Genomic DNA, 18,518 nt, shown 5'->3' on the forward strand with positions numbered 1-18,518 from the left:
GTGTGTGGGTGTGTGTGTGTGTGTGTGTGTGTGTGTGTGTGTGTGTGTGTGTGTGTGTGTGTGTGTGTGTGTGCGCATGCGCGTGTATGTGTGTGTGTGTGTGTGTGTGTGTGCGTGTGTGTGTGTGTGTGTGTGTGGCGTGCGTGTGTGTGTATGTGTGTATGTGTGTGTGTATGTGTGTGTGTGTGTGTGTGTGTGTGGGCAAGTCAGATCCCAGGATCAATGCAGGGGGGAAAGAGGTTGACAGAATAATGACCTGTCCTCTCTTTTCATCTCTATTTCTCTGTAGCCATGTTCTCCAATTTCTTACATTTCCCCCCCTCTAGCCCTCCTCCTCAAATACACATCACCTTCTTCATCTTTTTCTCTCCTCCTGCAACACTGGTCCAGGAATAACTCGTCTCGGTATTCCCCTTCATTCCATCTTTTCTCCATCTTACTGCCAACCGCAGTAATCCTCCATTTCTCTTTTGTTGCCAATCGCCTTTCTCTTCCCCTTTTTATAAAAACTCTCCTTTCAACCAGCCTCCTCTGCCCCGCTCCCAGCCGCAATAACTCAAACAGTCCTTTCTTTGATGCATCATTCATGGTTTTGTTCCCTAATGCACTCTATCTCTTCACAGCCACACTATCAAATCTTCATCATCAGCTTTTATCTAGTGTTCCAGAATTCCCCCCCCCACTCCTTGTAATGTCCTGTCTTCTCTTGCCGCTGCTTCTTGCCCCTTTTTATATTTCCATCCATTCAGCAGTCTCCGCTCTTTCAACCCTTTCTTTTATGCCCCCCTCCCTCCTACATCCCTCTCATTCCCTTCTCCATCACTTTCACTTCCTCATTCCGCCACCTCTTCTCATCTTTTTCACCCAACCGCAAAAACCCCATCACACGTCCCTCCGTTTTCTCCCCCCCTCCTCTCCCTTTTCAGTCCGTCCGTCATTCCCTGAGGTGAGTGACTGAGTGCTAATGCCCAGGTCTCAGTAATGGGATAATCCTTTACATCGGAGCGGCGGCATCAGTCAGGCTACGAGTCATTCTCTAAAAGCCAACGTTATCATTGCAACGGGGGCTATAATCTACCCATGCTGTTCACCGAATGTACACACGTATACTGTCGGGATGTTTCATGGCCGAGGCTCTGTCGCGCTTCAGATCCCATTTTGTTTCTTATCGGGCGAGTGCCGCAATCATGGAGAATGGTCCCTCTGTGCATTTACCTGCAGATAAACGTGTAGCCTCCGGGATGTTTATCTTCCCTGTATGGCGGTTAGGAACGCATGTATGATGGAGCAAAATGTATATGCTGCTAAAGGTTAGATATCCGGCCTGAGGCTTTTACACTGGTGTCAGAGCAGTCTTTAAGTGCAAGATGGATGAATATGTGATTTGTGTGTGCAGATATTGTTTTGCTGCCATGCGCTAAGAGTTTTTCGTGCAACACTGATGCACCTAAATGTACACACACGCGAGGGTCTATTCCTGCCACAGCTGAAACATCTGGGCTCCCGATTGGAAGGATCGTCTGGGGAGTGTTCATGTGTTGCTCTGACTCTCCATGTCCACCTGTGCCCAGAAATAGCTGGAAAAACACAATCTCTCCGAAACACCTGCTTTGGAGCCTTACATAACTGTAAGAAGGGAGACCACACAGAGAGGAGCGGGAGGGAGAAGAAGAAGAGGAGAAATGGATCGGGAAATTAGGGAGAGCTGAGCCCCTGTGTGTCGGTTTATAAGTGTGTACTGTATGTGTGTGTACATCAGATGAATGGAAAAAGAAGTAGGACCACATACAGCTGATGTTATTTCTCATTATTGTCTTTCTATCATCAAGAAAGGAGTTCTGACAACATACAATTATTGGTTTGGCCTTGGCTCTTGGTGTAGTTTGAAGTTTATGCATTTTCTGAAATTATTTACAGCCATGGGTTTGGTTTGGCTACGTTTAGGCAATACAAACAACTCTGTTAAGGTTAGGGAAAGAAAACAATCACGAACAAAGCCATTTCAAGAGTTTGGTAGACAGAAAAAGTTGGGTTTAAGCTAAGGATATCTTATGGTCATGGTTAAGAGGATAAATACTTTGGTGCACTTGGGAAACAACAAACAGGTGTAGGCTTCTGTTATATATCCGTGCTTCTTCTACCTATGCTCCTGAGGGAAACAGACAATATTGGCATGACTTACCAGGGTCACATGCCAGGAAAATGTCTTCTTTAAATGTTTCAAACAGCAGCCAATGCTGTCACCGACTGCTACATCTCCTTTGTACTTAGTGCTGCGTACCGGTACGCCGAACCGGTACTGGACTTGTAAAAAGTTTCGGTTCAAGTCCGGTTAAAACCGGAACGTCGGGAACCGGTACTTGGACTCGCAAAAAAACTAGCACTTACGTATATTCTCGTTTTTGTTCTAAACCATCTAAAACAGTGTTTCTCAAACTTTTTCACACCAAGGACCACTTAACCAATAAAAAAACACTCGCGGACCACCTAACTCCACAAATATCCAAAATCGTATCGTTTTTCTAGAACAGATTACAAATTGCCTGGAAATGGTACAAACAAGTGGCAGCAAGTGGGATGAAGGTGTTGCTGGGCTATATCATGCAATCGAAAGTGAAACTTTAGCGCGCTCCATTGCGGAGATATTCCCGCTAGAATGCGGAAAACTTAAATGTATTTATTTATTTCAAATGTGAAATGTTACCAATATACTCGCGGACCACTAGGGGGCACTCACGGACCACCAGTGGTCCGCGGACCACACTTTGAGAAGCACTGATCTAAAACCTTCCATAGATTGAGAAATTTGCGCTGAGAAAAGACGAAAAACATCATGTCGGCTTCTGATATGGCGGCCATTACTGAACTCACGAAGTCTCGCAAAATATCGCAACTGCTCGCGAGATCTGTGTGACGTCAAGGGAAGCTAGCGATGTACACTCTGACTGTACAGTCACTACAGTGTATACTGTATAGTAGGTGTGTAACATTGTAATGCATATAGTCTACTCTACACTCTACCTTTCAGCAACGTTTTAGGGATTTAGGCTCAGTCAGCTCAGGGACTGTTTGGTTACTTTAGTTTGGTAAATGAAATAAATGTTTGAACTTTGTAGTAGTTCACTGTAGGGGTTTCACCAACTAATCGACTAGTCGACTAGTCGACTACCTTTACCACTAGTCGGCGCTGTAGGCCCTAGTCGACTAGTCGTGAAAAAAATGGAGGTAAACGAGGTGCTGCAAAATGCTTCAAAACACGTCCGACATTCTTATGTATGGCAGTACTTCAACAAAGATGTAACCAACTCCACAGTGAAGTGTCAGTTGTGTACAGCTGTACTGAAGTACAACAAAAATACATCTGCTATGCGCAACCACCTGAAGATGAGACACCCGCTGCCGACAGCTAGCACACTAGCAGTAATGCTAGCACCAGTGAGCAACGGACCGGCGTCAGCACAGGACAGAGGCAGACGAGCAGCAAGAAAAAACGGGTCTACAGTGATGCGGATGATGAGCTAGGGTTTACTGCCAGCGGACACCGCATATCCCCACAATGGATAACCCACTGGAGTGGTGGGCAGAAAACGCGCACCGCGTCCCCCGTTTAGCCAAGCTTTCGAGGAGCTATTCCAGCCACAGGCACCCCGAGTGAGAGGGTTTTTTCCCTGGCAGGCAACACTGTCACCCGAAAGCGGTCAAGCCTCCTTCGATGCGTTGGTGTTCCTCAACGCAAACCAAAAATCTGGAAAGGTGGACGTTATCGTGGAGGACAGCGAGTAAAGTGTTGCGTACTGGATTTACGTGGCGTTTCAGTAAACAGAGTTTTTTGCTGTCGATTTTGGTGAGTCCAGTTACTGTTTGTTATTTACTAAGTCCAGTTACTGTTTGTTATTTACTCAGCCATGTAACACAAATTAAAATGCAGTGTTTAATGTAACTGTATGAGTTCCGATATAAAATACAGTTGTACACCTCTCTTTGTGTGTCTTTATTATGACGTGTCGACTAGTCGACTGCTATTTTGAAAAACGTGTCGACTAGTAAATATTGGTAGTTGTGAAACCCCTAGTTCACTGTAGTTGCTGTCATAAGTCATTTGTAGACTAAGAGGCAAAAAGTGTTTTTTTTACATTTGTACTTTGTAGAGAAATGTTGGAAGGGAGCACAATAAACCTGACGAGTTTGAATTTGAGTTGATTTTCAATTGATAATTAGTTCACAATAAGTTCACTTTAGTCACTCACACAACTTGACACAAGCCATGGACTTATAAGTCCGGACCTGAACCTGAATGTGAGTCCATGTATGCAGCACTATTTGTACTTATATAAAATGTCAGAAGAATACGACACAGTTCCTATTAGTGGAGATCGAAGTACTAAAGATTGAAAGTACTAAAGATTGAAAGTACTAAAGATGTATGCGTTGGTATTATAACACTTCACCTAACATTAAGTAAAAGCCCTGACTTGTGTGTTTTGATAGAGCAGGGTACTTACGCCATCTTTTCAGAACTACATTTTAGTGAAGACAAAGATAACGAGATGTAATGGTGTCAGTGTGCTTCATTTAAAAGATTGGCAAGCCAGCCGTTGATGTGACATTTATGCCACAGAGCGGCAAAACGATCTAAAGACTCAAATGAACCACTTAGAAGCCATTAGGAAAAGATTTTGTGTGTGGGATCTGTGTGGTGGGCACATTTTGTGGTTGACAGGTGTCAGTGCTTATGCTGAGTGTCATCCGTGTGTGAGATCATGCATATGTGTGCTCGTGTAAGTGTACAGTAATTTGATACACATTCACGCTCGAGTGAGCTTAATGTGTGGAGACTGTGGTTGAGCATGCTCAGTGAGTCTGCATACATTTACTGTACATTTATTTTTCACAAATTCTCAAATGATCTTGCATGATGTAATTATGTGTGTGTATGTTGCCCGAGCACGGCTTTGTGTTTATTCAAATATAACTCGCTCCCGAAAGGCAGCGCGATGTAAGTGCTGGGATCACACAAGCACTTTAAAATGTTGTGACATTACAACATGCAGGTTTGTGCACAAAGTGGTGTGTAGTTGAAGCCATGTTGTATTGTCTGTGTGTATAGTATTGAAGTTGTTTCACACATACAAATGCAAATGATGCCAGTTTGAATTAGAAACTCCATTTGTTTTCCTCTCCCTTTACATGTATCTCCCTGGGATGCTTTCCTGTGCTTCTCAATGTGGAGAAGCTGTTTATATGCGGATGGTGCTCCGGTTGTCTTCCATAATGTGACGCAAAGAGCCGACAATAGTCCTGCGACACGGCACCTACTCCATCACAGACACAGGCAGCCGAGTGAAGGATGACTCCTGCTTTCTGCCAGGATCTGTACCCATCATGCATCAGTCCGAGATAACATGATAGACTGGGTGTTGGATCGGATTTAGTGTGTCGCTCCTCAACATGAGGAGCACTGCCAGCAGCGGAGTCTTAATCTACCTGAACTTCAATTTGGGCTGAAAAGCAATGACTTTGACTCTTTTAAGCAATAAAATGCTTGGATACCACTAGATAAAACAACAAATATCCAATGCTTCTTCATCAATATGGCCTCAAACGCTTTGAGTATGGATTTTCACAAATATGTGATATGAGAATGCAATAAAAAAAAAGCCCTTCCCCCAAGTCTGATGCTGGGTACTTACAGCTGGGGTATGGAGGCTTGTGTCAGCTGAATGGAGATGTATGATGATGACTGGCTGCAAGTCATCATTTACCAACACCTTGCTGCTTTCAGGTTGAGGATAATGGTGGGATTAGGGTACAGTATATGGAAGGGGATGGTTTTAAGGGAACAGGCATCATGAAGGCTCTGCACAAGGTTCTCCATAGCTTACAAGTTAACAAGGCCTTATTGGAGATAAGCTCTTTATGAATCTTCTGGCAGTGTGAAGGTATAATAGGTACAATATGTAGGGTGTTATGAAGCTCATTATTCAGTACGTTTTGTTTACAAAGAACCCTCTCTTTCAAAGTGTTATCAATCTACTTTTTGTAATGGATTTGGGCACCAATAACTCCAACATGTGGAAACTAGGGCTGTCAGTCGATTAAAATATTGAATCGCGATTAATCGCAAATTAATTTTTTATCCGTTCTAAATGTACCTTAGAAGAATATTTTTCAAGTTTGTAATACTCTAATCAACATATGAGTGGACAAATATGCTTTATGCTAATGTTTGTTTGACAAATATTCTCATGAATATTCTCAACACAACAACCTCTGAACATTACAAATATCCACCTCAATTCAACCTGGAACCTCTCTCATACAGTGTGTGCGTGTGTGTGTGTGTGTGTGTGTGTGTGTGTGTGTGTGTGTGTGTGTGTGTGTGTGTGTGTGTGTGTGTGTGTGTGTGTGTGTGTGTGTGTGTGTGTGTGTGTGTGTGTGTGTGTGTGTGTGTGTGTGTGTGTGTGTGTGTGTGTGTGATGGATCGTTGGAGCTATGTGCTACTCAAGGCATATGCTCGAACGGGAGCTGCCTGGACGCTGCAATCATGTTGCGCTCACTATCCGTGCTGAGTGTGCTGACTTTTCGTACAATGTCCCACTGTCTGGCTTCCTGCATAAAGTCAAGTGCTCGGTGCAGTTGTCGGCGAAATGCCGCTCCTCTGTTTTCATTGAAACAGCTCCTTATATTCGTTAGCGCAGCTAGCTAGCACCAGATGCTAACAACAACAACAATACACGTAAGGTGTGCGCGTTCTCGCTCGCGCCGCACATACACCTCCCGGCCCTCCCGATGGCCAGTCGGTGCCTGCCGGTGAGCGTGGAAGTGTGGTCTGCCACAAGCGGACGGCAGGAGCGGGGCTGTCAGCATCAGCTTGTAGATGGTATTTTAAACTCGATGCGCTCTGAAACTACGGGGCGGCCGAGGACAAAAAATACACATGCGTTAATCGCGTTAAAATAATTAGTGGCGTTAATTTTTTTTTTCGTTAACGCGTTATTAATGCGTTAACTTGACAGCCCTAGTGGAAACATGTGCAAACTACGCATTTCAAAAATACTATTCTTTAATCGCAGGGAACTATTCAAGATCATTCTTTAAATCCAGGGAATTTTTGTATAGGTCAAGAGGAGAGCTGAATATACAGTTTGAATTTTTATGAATTGCTTAAATGCTTTCAAATTCATAATTTCCACCTATCCCTACTACCAACACACACTGCCACGTTTGCATGGTGAATTGAAGTGTTAAACTAAAGGACACACTGCCATGCTTTCGGGATGGATTTCACACCAATACAATGATGATTTGATTTAAAATGAATGTGCTGAGTCATACATTGACAAACTGTTAGAGTATAAAAGTATATCCTTTACTTTTATGGGGGTTCAAATCTGCATCCATAAATCGGCAGAGATATGGATTGGTGAAAATATACAATATTGTATTTCCATCGAGATTACACAGGTGATGAAAAGGCTGGATGTAAATGGGATAGAGCTTATTGTCCATGCCGTGGTAAATAATACAATGAACAAAGGATTTTTTTGTACAGTATAACATTATGCATAAATATGCTGACTGAGGGCTCACAGGTATGCTAATCTCTGTAGGTTCTGTCACTCCGGAGATGAAGTAGTGATGGTTTTTAATATCCCCACCCAGCCAAATGTGATAGTGTTATCTCTGACCTTGACTTGTAGAATACCTGGGAATCTTTTTCGCTCTAATGCGTAAAACCAAAATGTTTAACTTGTTCTCCGCTCAGCTCTGACTCTAAATCCCTGTCCGTCATGACTGACCTTGAAGCCTGGCTCTGACAAGAGTAAATGTAATAGCTATATAACTGTTATACAGAGAAGACTTGTGTGTTAGAGAGGGCACTTGGTAGATCGGATTATTCCCTGAAACATATTTGCTCGTATGCCGAAAATGGAAATATGGATAGATACCCCCTTGGCAGAGCCCATTAGGGCGATCTCTGAAGTCATACATGGCAATAACATATTCTGCAGAAGCTTTTTCCCTCAAGCCTTAGCAACAGTAGGCGACCACATGAGCAGAAAGGAATCTATTCACCCCCCCAGGGCAATCTCAGCTCTCCTTCGCCCTGTAGGCATTAGTGCACCTTTGAATGTTCACGCTCTTTGCTTTTTTTATTATTTGCAGAAGGCCACAAGGGATTGTACTATCTCCTGCCAGTTTGTATTACTATTGTAGGAGCCATCCATTCAGAAATAACAAAATGAGCACTTGCCAAGGTTGCAAGGACTATCAAACACAACAAAATGGTCATGTGGTACTAATAAAACCACTGAAAAACATGAGAGCCTTGTCACTTCTTCGTCCTACACATCGAAATGGGCGTAATGTACCGCAAGGTTGATACTAAAAGACGGGTCCATAGAGGCACTTGTGGATCCTTTACTGTAGTGTAGATAATGAACCCCGAACGACTTCCCTTCCATTTGGCCAAAGGTGTTGAGTAAGCACCCAATGTAGCTGGAAGCACTGCAGCCTAGAAGCAAACCCAACTCGGAGGTGGTGAGTATAAGTAAGTATATTTCCCCTGTGCCACACAGGCGCTACCCAATGTGAGTTTTATTGTGACAAAGTTCTTTTCACTACACTGTTAACAGAAAATATTTCTCTTCCATATGCATTCCCCTCAGCAGTTTGCAAAAACATTCTGTATTTAACAGACTTCCACACGCACACCCATCGCTTCTGGCTCAGTTAAAATGTCAATCCCTGGCTGTGGCCCTATAGCAGGAGACCTGGGGATATGAATGAATCATGACCCGCTGAGCCAAGCCTTTAAATCAAACCTTCCACCCACCCCCAATTGGACCGTAGATAACATATGTTCCCGGTTCGGATCCATTTAGCACCCTTAAACACTCAGGCAGGGATGAAAACTAGACGGGGTGCAAAGGGTGAGACGCACCATGGGGCAAGGATAAAACATTACAGTGGGGGTAAGGGTGAGAGTAGCACAGTCAGGAGTGTCAGGGAGAAACAGGTAATGATGGAATAGTAATAAAAGGGAATGAGTGGGCTTGAAGAGCAATGAGGTTGAGGTGGAGAATGAAGATAGGTTGGAACTCATTAAGGGGATTTAAGCAATGTAAACAGGAAAAAGAGTCAGGACCAAAATGAAAGAAATGGTCAAGAGGATGTTGTGAAGGGACAGTTATAATGACCTCCCTCCATAATGATCTCAGAGATCCTGCTAATTGGCCAAATCTCAGAGCAAGGCCCCCAGCAACCTTCACTGGACAACGGGTCAGACGAGGAGCAAGGGAGGGAGACGGAAGGAAGGAAGCCGAAAACATTACAGACACAAGGGGGGTGCCATGAAAAGGTTGAGCTATGTGAGTCTAATGAATTGAGGGGTTGTACGAGAGCAGCACTGACCTCCAACTCCCTGCTCTCCACTTGCCTTAATTCCACTTTCCACGCTCTCCAGCTTTGGCCATTCTGCTGTAAATCTATGAGCAGCGGCATCGAAAAAAATACATTTGGCTCCAGATGAAGACACAACTGAGACCCGGGGACCTTGTTTGGAGCAGTGTGGCCAATGAACGAATGGCTCTGGGTGAGGGGTGAGAGAGGAGGGGAAGAGTGCTCTATGAGGGCCTCTCTGAAGACTAATTTATGAGCAACCTGATCAATGGGTTAATTAAGTGGAGAGGAGAAAATGGAGAGGCTGGCCCGAGTGGTCAGTGGCTGAAAAGAAAGAGGGAGGGATGGGAGGGCAAAGGGGTGGATGTTAGGAGAAGGGTGACAATGGGTGAGGTGAACATATTTTGGCAGGATGTGAAGATAAAAATGAGTCACATTCCCTCGTGTGCTTAACGAAATTGACTGGGACCATCCAATAATTCTCTGATGGGAATTACTCCATGTTAGTGATGACGGTGAGCTATTGGCTCACCTACTGGAATCGATACTACTCCACCTCTTCAGATTTGTCAAAGTCGTGCAAAATAAGATGTCAAGAACGCAATCCATGGGCCAGTCTTCCATAGACCTTTGGAAAATCAATTCCGATATTTACTCGTCAAAAGATTCTCGGAGGCGGAAAGAACGTGTCAAGCAAACGCATGAGCCGCATTACACAACACACACACTTCCAGCCCTTCTGTCTTAAAGCATGTGAAGCACGTTCTCCAGTGAGAAGGATAGAGCTCATCCTTTGAAATGTGTTTACTCCCCACAAAAGGAGAGAGAAAAAGAGGCACTGAGCGAAACAGGGCCAGAAAATCCTGCTGACTCGCCGCCTTCTAAATCGCCGCCCCCTTCTCCTATTCCCCTTCTTATTTCCAAGTCTCTGGAGTTTTTAACCCAAACGGAAAGAGATTGTTTCATGTAAGCACCAGGGGAGCGACGGTTGCTTTCTTCCCAGGTCTTCATCTCTGCAGAAAACACCCCCACCTGACCACGTTCCGCCATCAATACACGTTAACACATCCTAGCAAAGCAATCTCACCACTCATTAGCTGTTAGCGCTAGCATGCAATCAAGGTTATGCTCCCTTACCCTGGCTAATTAAGATGACAAAGCCTTATCTTTCTTGCTGTAATGGGAAGCTTTTTACTCTATATTTTCCACCTATATATTCCTGTCCCTTTTACTTTTATAATCCAAGCCTCCATTACTTGTATTTCTGATCTTGTGTATTCTTATTGTGATCCCTCTTGCCTCTAAAAAAATCGAAAACTTGTGAACCTAAAATCCCTTTCCCTCTTTCAGTAAATTCCAGACTTTCAGAGGGGACATCTGAAGGGCACAGCACAGGGAAGATGAGTCATTTTCACCAAGATAGTGTAGCCTGAGGGTAGCAGATAAGTGCACTCAATAAAGCTCAGTACGAGTCAGAACACTGACATTTATGTCCCCGGTGCTGTGAGCTGCTACCTGTACAAGTAAAGTCCACAGAAATCTGCTCATTCTGGGTGTTTGTCCCGAGAGTGATCCCCACAGATTGGAATAAAGCCCCTCTTTCCTGCTCCCATTTGTCATCAGAGGAATGGCTTTAGCCTTGAGAGACAGTAAAGAGACACAGATGAATGATTCAACCGAAACACATTGTTTCCCATGAAGGATGCACATGCCGCATCCTTAAATAATGAGAGAAAACCAAGAGAGTGTCTTTAGTTCAAACAAATGAAAGAACCATACACTGTGGCGTGTGTGTGTGTGTCTGTTCATCGTGCAGGTTAGTGTTTTCTTTGCTGATTGTGACAATAACAGCGACCATCATTGCCTGCTTGGCATCATCGGCCGCGAAAGTGTAACGCTACCATTCTGGTGATCATTCATCACTGTCGCGCCTTCGCTAACACACACACTCCGCACATACACACAAACACCGCAAGAAACTAGGAAGAGCCTGTCAAGGAAGAGACATCCTAATTCACTACGTAGGCTTATTCTTTCATTAAAGGACGCCATCATGACAGCTGAAGCCCAGCAGCCTAACAATGCATCAACTGGAGCGAGACGGCGTACAGAAATACTTGAAATGCTCCATTAATTTAGAGGTGAAGAGGTCGAGGCTCAATTCTTAGAGTGAAATTGAAGTTGCAGCTTTTCACGCATGCATGCAACCAACACTTCCACTCCTTCGCAATAGATTTCATAGCAGTCGAGGAGGTAGTGACTATGTTGCTTTTAATCCAAAACTCCTCCAGGCAGAACCCGTGGGAGATCGACAGCAGTATCACTTCGTCCTCAAGTGTTGCTATTAGCCTCTGGCTCTGGCCATCGCTAAAACCCAACCACTGCAATCCAATGCAACTTATGTACACAGATGTACATCAAATGGATTTGGGCCAAGTCCGTACTACGGGACAGCCACTGGCTATTCCGCCACGGAGGGCTCATTACGTTGACAGAGGCACCGGCACACATCAGCAAAAGAGGGGGAAAGATGTGTGTTGTTTTTAACAACCCTCATCATTATACAGTGCAGCCGCGGTGATAACACTTCAGCATGTTGGCCAACACAGTCGACTACTGCCGCTTCTTCCTTTGCCAAGCATTACAATTCCACCGGTCTTTCTCCAGCTAGTTGTTAGGGCTCCAGCTGACAGCTCATACTAATATGTGTGGTGGTGTCTCAGCCCATACTAATGTGCGTGCAGCAGCAGCAGGGGAGGAGGAGGTAGAATGGAGCAGATGTAAGAGTGCAAAATAGAGATGGTGGTATTGTAATGTTGTGTCTCTCCCAGTTGTACAGTCAACTCATTTACGGCTTGTTTTTCTGAAACACTTCCCGTGTGTTCCGTTCTTTTCCTGTGACAACACTTGACTTTCGGAGCACATCCTGTTCTCCTCTATCTGTATGTGTCTGGGGTGGGAGGGCAGGACTATTCCTGCATACTTGCCCGTCTCCGGACCCGTTGACCCGCGGCTTGTTTGCGATGCTGAGGGTTTACTACGGAGTACTCCAGAGGATGTGGCTACTCCTGACCTTGAGATGCTGTCAATACCATAACTCACTGAATCTCTCTGCGTCCCCATCGATGGCGAAGTGTAACCGAGAGAAAGATTCACTGCAGTGCTGTGTGTGTGTGTTATAGAGACAACATGGACTGTAATCAATGACATGGAGGGGGTGGGGGAGGGGGGGGGCAAAACACATTAATCTCCAAAATTGTTGCAGTGAGATTTGTGCATGAATTCCCTGGACTACGAAAGGGATTGCAGAGAGGTACACAGGTGAACATTCCCATGGACGCAAGGGAGAAATCCAGGGAAGTCTCTCAGTTTGCGAGAGGGATCAGCCGCACTGCTCAGAGCAACATGGATTCTGAATGTCAGTCAATCTGATTGGCTAGAAAGCAGGATGTATTTAATCCTGGCTGTTGCTGACTCTACTGCTGTTGATTCCATCAAATCTGTATCCTACTTTCTATTCAGGGCAGATTCTGCGACACAGAGGCACGAAGTCCTGTTGAATGGTATTATTTGCTCAAAAATCACTCAACAGTGGTTTTGATCCTTGCAGGTTTTTTCTATTGTAGCTGTATCCAACCTCCTGCACTGTCCAACTAAAGAGTGGAGCTAGCAGCTTGGATCTGGCTTTTCTGGGTGGTTTCTCACCTTCTCTGTCTTCCTTTGGCTTTTATCTCTTTGAAGAAAAAAGGAGTAAATATTCATCGATCTTGGCCGGTGGTCAGTCAGGTTCTAGTGGGAGGCGGGAGGAGTGGCAGTGTGAAGGTGTTGGCTGGAGACTTCGGAAGCCAACTTGAGTTTTCTTCAATCAAACGTATCAGAGAGTGTTCGACCTTGATCTAACCCTAATGAGCCAACGGGGGACACTGCAGCGCCGTTCGCTTCGGGTTGACTGACGACATGTGGGATTTAAGACAAACGGAGGACACAGAGGAAGAAGTGTGTGAGGGGAAGATATAACAGCTAGGAACAATAAGGCGCCCAATTAAAGAAAAGCAGAAAATGCCGCAATATAGAGGAAAAGAAGACGACGAAAGAGAGGGGGAACTCAGACAAGTAATGGTTCCAAACCCCCGTCTTCATGTTGCACCCCAGAGAGAGAAGACCTCATTCAACAGGCTCAGACAAAGGAGAGAGATGGGCCACAGTGCAGGGACTGTGGGACACCAGCACTCTCAGAGAATGGCAACAAAACAGACTCACTGATGGGATGAGTTGATAGGATGAGCAAAGATGGGGGAACTTTCCCCAAAGAACAATCCTCAATAATATAACATGCATTGTTCAAATGAACTGGAAGCCCTTTGAGTTACCTGTGTGTATGAAAAGTGCTATATAAATAAAGTTTCATTTGTATGCCCCTATTCCTACTTCAGATGCTTTTTTTGCAAGCTGTAAAAGCTGAAGTAAATAAGACTTGCTAATGGTAAGATTCCTCATTTTAAATGGAATGAAATATTTGGCCGTAACGATTTGATGTCAGCACCAGAGACTGTGTTTACTGGGCTTTAACGTGAAGGGGAAAAAATGCAGCCTTCAGCCATTTTCAACAGTGCAGCAGTCAATAAGGGGATGCAAGTTGTTTTTGATGAATGTTGCAGCCCTAATATACACGCCCATATGCAAGAGCGCATACGTACAGGCCAGTTTAAAAAAAACAAAAGCTTCAGGTTGTCAAATCTTTGCGGGCTTACCCTTCCAAAAAAGATGCTGCCATAGCAACCACATACACTCCTCAAAGAGGACACAGCTAGGCTCCCTTTGAACCAAACAAATGAGTAGAGAGAAGAGAGACAGATTAATACGAGGAATAAAGGCGATAAAGGAGTCGTGCAGAGTATATATGGTGTTACGAAAGCATACTGTCTTTGGCAAAGGAGGGAGGTAGTGAAAAATGTATTTAAGAGAGCCGAAACATGACTCAAACACATGGGTGATTACATGGTGAGACTGGGGCTCAAGGGAGAAGGAGAGGCAAACTCCCCATTGTGAACAGCGTGTTGTCAATTACCAAGCCTTGTTTTATATCAAAAGAGCATCCATTGTTGAGCTATTCCATTTAAATCAGCTTTATGTTGTACTAGAGAAGCAGAGAAAACAGGTTTCTCATGTTCAACAGGTACAGAAACTGGCAAAATATTGAACAACACTCTTGGGTGTTCATTAACACACTGCTCTCAAGTTACCATTTCTAAAGAAATCCCACAATTATGCAATATTCCATCAATTATACAAACACTCACATTGGAACATTCATGTAAGCATGGAGGTGGAAAACATATTCTTGCTGTTGGGGGAATGAAACGATGCCAGCAGGACTGGATTTACATTTCGGCACCTTCAAAGCATCGACTGACACACATAGTTAACTTCCTCTGCTGCTAGTCACAGAAGGTAGATACGAACAACAGCGCCTCCCACAGGATGTGTGTGTTCAGCTAGCCTTGGCTTTTCACTCATTCATTTGGAGTGTGCTAAACAAACATTTTCATTCCACTATGATGCTGAAGATATTTCTTACGCAGATGACACCTCTCACCTAAAATTAGAAGCAAGTGGCGTCATCTCCACAGTCAGAAAACATCCTAACACAATGGTGTCACTGATGTATCTCCATTGGGAACAATAGTGAGAGATTTCATTATCAGTTAAAAACAGTATTAAAGTGTACAAAATAAATGCTATTTAAAACCCACCCTGTCACAACACTAGTCTGCATTGGTGACTGCTTAGCAACCCGTCCATCAATCTACCAACAGGCTTCAGCTCCATCTGCCTCCATCTTTGCTGCACCTTGCCCAGGATGGATGTTTGCATGGGGTGTTTGCATGGGACTCGGTCAAAGAAATGAACAAATGTGTGCATGAAGGGCGCTCACACACACGCAAAATGGGATCCTTGATAAGGCCACCTGTTCTCTGTTTTTGAAAATCAGCCACTGACCCAAAATGAATCACACCATATTGCACTGCTGCAGAAATGCCCTACAATGTCCCCCCCCCTCCATTCTGTGTGTAAATATTTCTCTCTCACACACTATCGCTCAGCACAATGCATTAGCCTGCCACCTTTATCCCTCCTTAAATATCTCCACAAGTCTTCAAAGTTTCCAGCCAGCTGCCATCGAGATAAATAACAACTCCTCTGTGACAACATCTATTTAGCACAACGACAGTCACATATTCCCCCCCCCCCGCCTCCATTAAAATGCTTTCTCCCCAAGAGAAGCAACTATCTGCTATGTAGGGCAGGCGAGATGCTTTAACCGAGGAAGATGAGCGGAGCTGCCTTCCCCTTCTCGTCGCCGCAGATAAGAACAGAGGTCTTCTTGTCCCCGCTGAATTCTATCATCTAGCAGGCCCTGCCGATCCGAATGCCCCACAACACCCGCCACAGCATATAAATGCACCCCATTCTTCAGGCTGTGTGTGTGCATCTGTGTGTGTGTGCGTGGAGGAGAGCATTTAGGGGAATATGTTCTCATGGCCATGGCGTTTCCTGAGTGAAAAGGATTGAGTGAAGAAATGTATTAAGTTGAAGGATGATTTGACTGTTGAAGGGAGAGCTTTGTGAGTTCTGTCTACAAAACAGGCCTGGTAACAAAAAAAATAATTCCACTATTATTCCAGACAATGCACAGTTTAATCAGTGCACAATGATCACCATGTGAGCAATGACTGATGCGGCATTGATGCAATCTCAGGCGATGCTCTTTGATTAATAGGCGACATATTCTGCAAGTTACAAGGATGGGGAAATGAGCTCAGCCTGAGTGAATAGCAGCCTCTGTCCCTCTCATTCCACCAGAGGAGCTCCAACTCCAAGTTCTCATTAATGGAACAGAGGATGCATCTTCAGTGTTATGAAGGAGCAGATCGTGTGCATTAAGGCACGACTCACAACAGGTTTGACACATAGACTGTATATATAAAGGTTTGACATCAACACACAGCAATCCATACAAAAACATTATTGCATAATCCAACAGATTGGCTAAAAATACATTCATTGCAGACATGTTTTGGACAACTCCAAAAAATGCATTTGTTTACGGGCCTGTTGACACCATATCTCAAAATAAAATAAATATTAAATGTGATTTTAGAAAATGACATGTAAGCAACAGATAGTTAAAGATGAATAATCGATTTTAGCCCATATTCTGGTGCTGATTTCTTCAGATTGTGTTCACAATAGGTGTCAAAAACACCCCTTGAGCACAGTCTCTTTCACACCAAACACACACTCACGCAATTAAAAATGCTAATTAAATGCACACAGGGAGGTGTAATTAAAACAGCGTTTTTAAGTATGCAGACAGGATTTCACAGAGAATTATCTCCTCAGAATTCCGCGTTGGCCGTGTAATCTCAGCCTACCTGTTCATTTGTGATCCACGGTTGCAGCTGGGACGCCAGATTCCCGATGATGTGTTCGTCCTCAGATGTCTCCTTCTCCTCTTCACTAAACCTTCCTCCAGCGGTGGTAAATGTCAAGCGAGCAAAAAAAAAAGTGCTCGTTTCAGAAAAAATAAATACAAAAACCTCCACCAGCTTGACAGCACTTTATCAATCCAACTGGGGAGGCAGGTGGGACTTCATGAGTAGAGACAGGGCACCAAAAAAATGAAGCTGCTCTACCGCATTACACAGCACATACGGCAGGCTTTAGTATCATTCCCCGTCCGAGCTTGCAGGCTCGGCTTAGTCCCCGTCTTCTCCAGCTCGGCAGTATTTTCATTAATTTCTCGGCTGACAGCTTCAGGAGGATTGTCTGTTTTTACATAGGCCTTTAACGACCGAAAACAACCCCCAAACAACTCGTGTCTGCAGGCTCTCGGGAGATTTGACAGCCGGGAAGAGTCACCTGTGCAGACCAATGGTGGCTCTGTTTTTTTGTTGCGTTTTTCGTCGGTAAATCCTCAATAAATCCCCTGAAGGAGACCTTTGACACCGCCAAGCACCAATTCAAGCCTCGGTTAGCTTCAGCTCGTCTCGGTAACAGCGGGCACAGACTGCGGGATGTTCCGGTAGTCTCGTGTGAAGAGATGCTGCCTCCGCTGCCGCTGCTGCTGCTGTGGACGCCGTAACCGCCTCGGAGAGCTGTCTCGCGCGCACGTGCGCACCCTCGCGAGCACGCACGCTCGTTCTCGGAGTATGACGCGCGCCGCAGTGTCCTCCCTAGCAAGCTGGTCGCCTTGGCAACGCTTTCCTCTGACCTCAATATGGTCGCTTTTCAACTCAAAAATGCGTGTCCCTGCCGTTTCTGTAGCCGTGACGCTCACTCAATGGTGAAAATAGGTATTAATCCACCAAGAATGTCGTCCGGTTTGTCTTCATGTTCTCCCTCAGAGACATGTGAGAAATTAGTGCTGAGGAGTTTCATTTTTTTGGCATCCCTCTCCTCCTCTCATCCGCTCGCATCCAGACGCCAGATCTGCATCAGCATGACGTCAGAAGGAGTTAAAGAGATACTAGCCCATTTTCCCCCCACCTCCTCTCCTCCATCCTGCATCTTTCTGTTTTCCCCTCTCCCATTCACCCAACAGCCCGAAGCATCCCTCCATCGATCATAATTTACCCTTTTAACACAGAGAACGTGTAATTCTCAATTTCTGCTTGGCTAATCCCTATATGAGGCTAAACATGTTAATCACTGAGGGATAAATATCACAGCAGTGTTTTGAGTGCCAAATGGGGTATTAAGTGAGTTTTATACTGATACAACAGGAAATAAAAAATGATACAATTTGATTAGGACACGCAGTCATTAATAAGTCCCTGTTGGAAAAGATTTGTACTTATTATTTAAAAATCTTGTTCGTGAAGTTATTGTATTTTTACTTCAGGGGTGATCTGAGTCCCTGATCTCATTATTGCAGATGGTAATGGCTGTGTGGGGGCAGCACCTGCTCCTCTGGATGCAGCAGCGCCACATGTTTGTTATTGGGTCGTATAACACAACCAAACATCTGCCTCCGTCACTCTCGCACTGCAGAACCATGTATCCATAGTTTGTGGGCTGGTTTCCTGCCAGGACTTCCCAGCTCGTATGATAAA

At 44.6% G+C, this 18,518-nt stretch overlaps 1 protein-coding gene across 2 annotated transcripts in view; it reads right to left on the reverse strand.

The window, feature by feature from the left end:
• The window catches only part of nlgn2a (neuroligin 2a), a 206,420-nt gene extending 188,540 nt beyond the window's left edge, over nucleotides 1-17,880 (reverse strand). For both annotated transcript variants that reach the window (XM_034220548.1, XM_034220547.1), the window contains exon 1: nucleotides 16,839-17,880. The gene's annotated coding sequence lies outside the window, so the exon portion shown is untranslated. The remainder of the gene's footprint in view (nucleotides 1-16,838) is intronic.
• Between the last annotated feature and the right edge of the window lie 638 nt (nucleotides 17,881-18,518).

The sequence above is a fragment of the Gymnodraco acuticeps genome, unplaced genomic scaffold (genome assembly GCF_902827175.1).
Source record: "Gymnodraco acuticeps unplaced genomic scaffold, fGymAcu1.1, whole genome shotgun sequence".
Lineage (NCBI taxonomy): Eukaryota > Metazoa > Chordata > Actinopteri > Perciformes > Bathydraconidae > Gymnodraco > Gymnodraco acuticeps.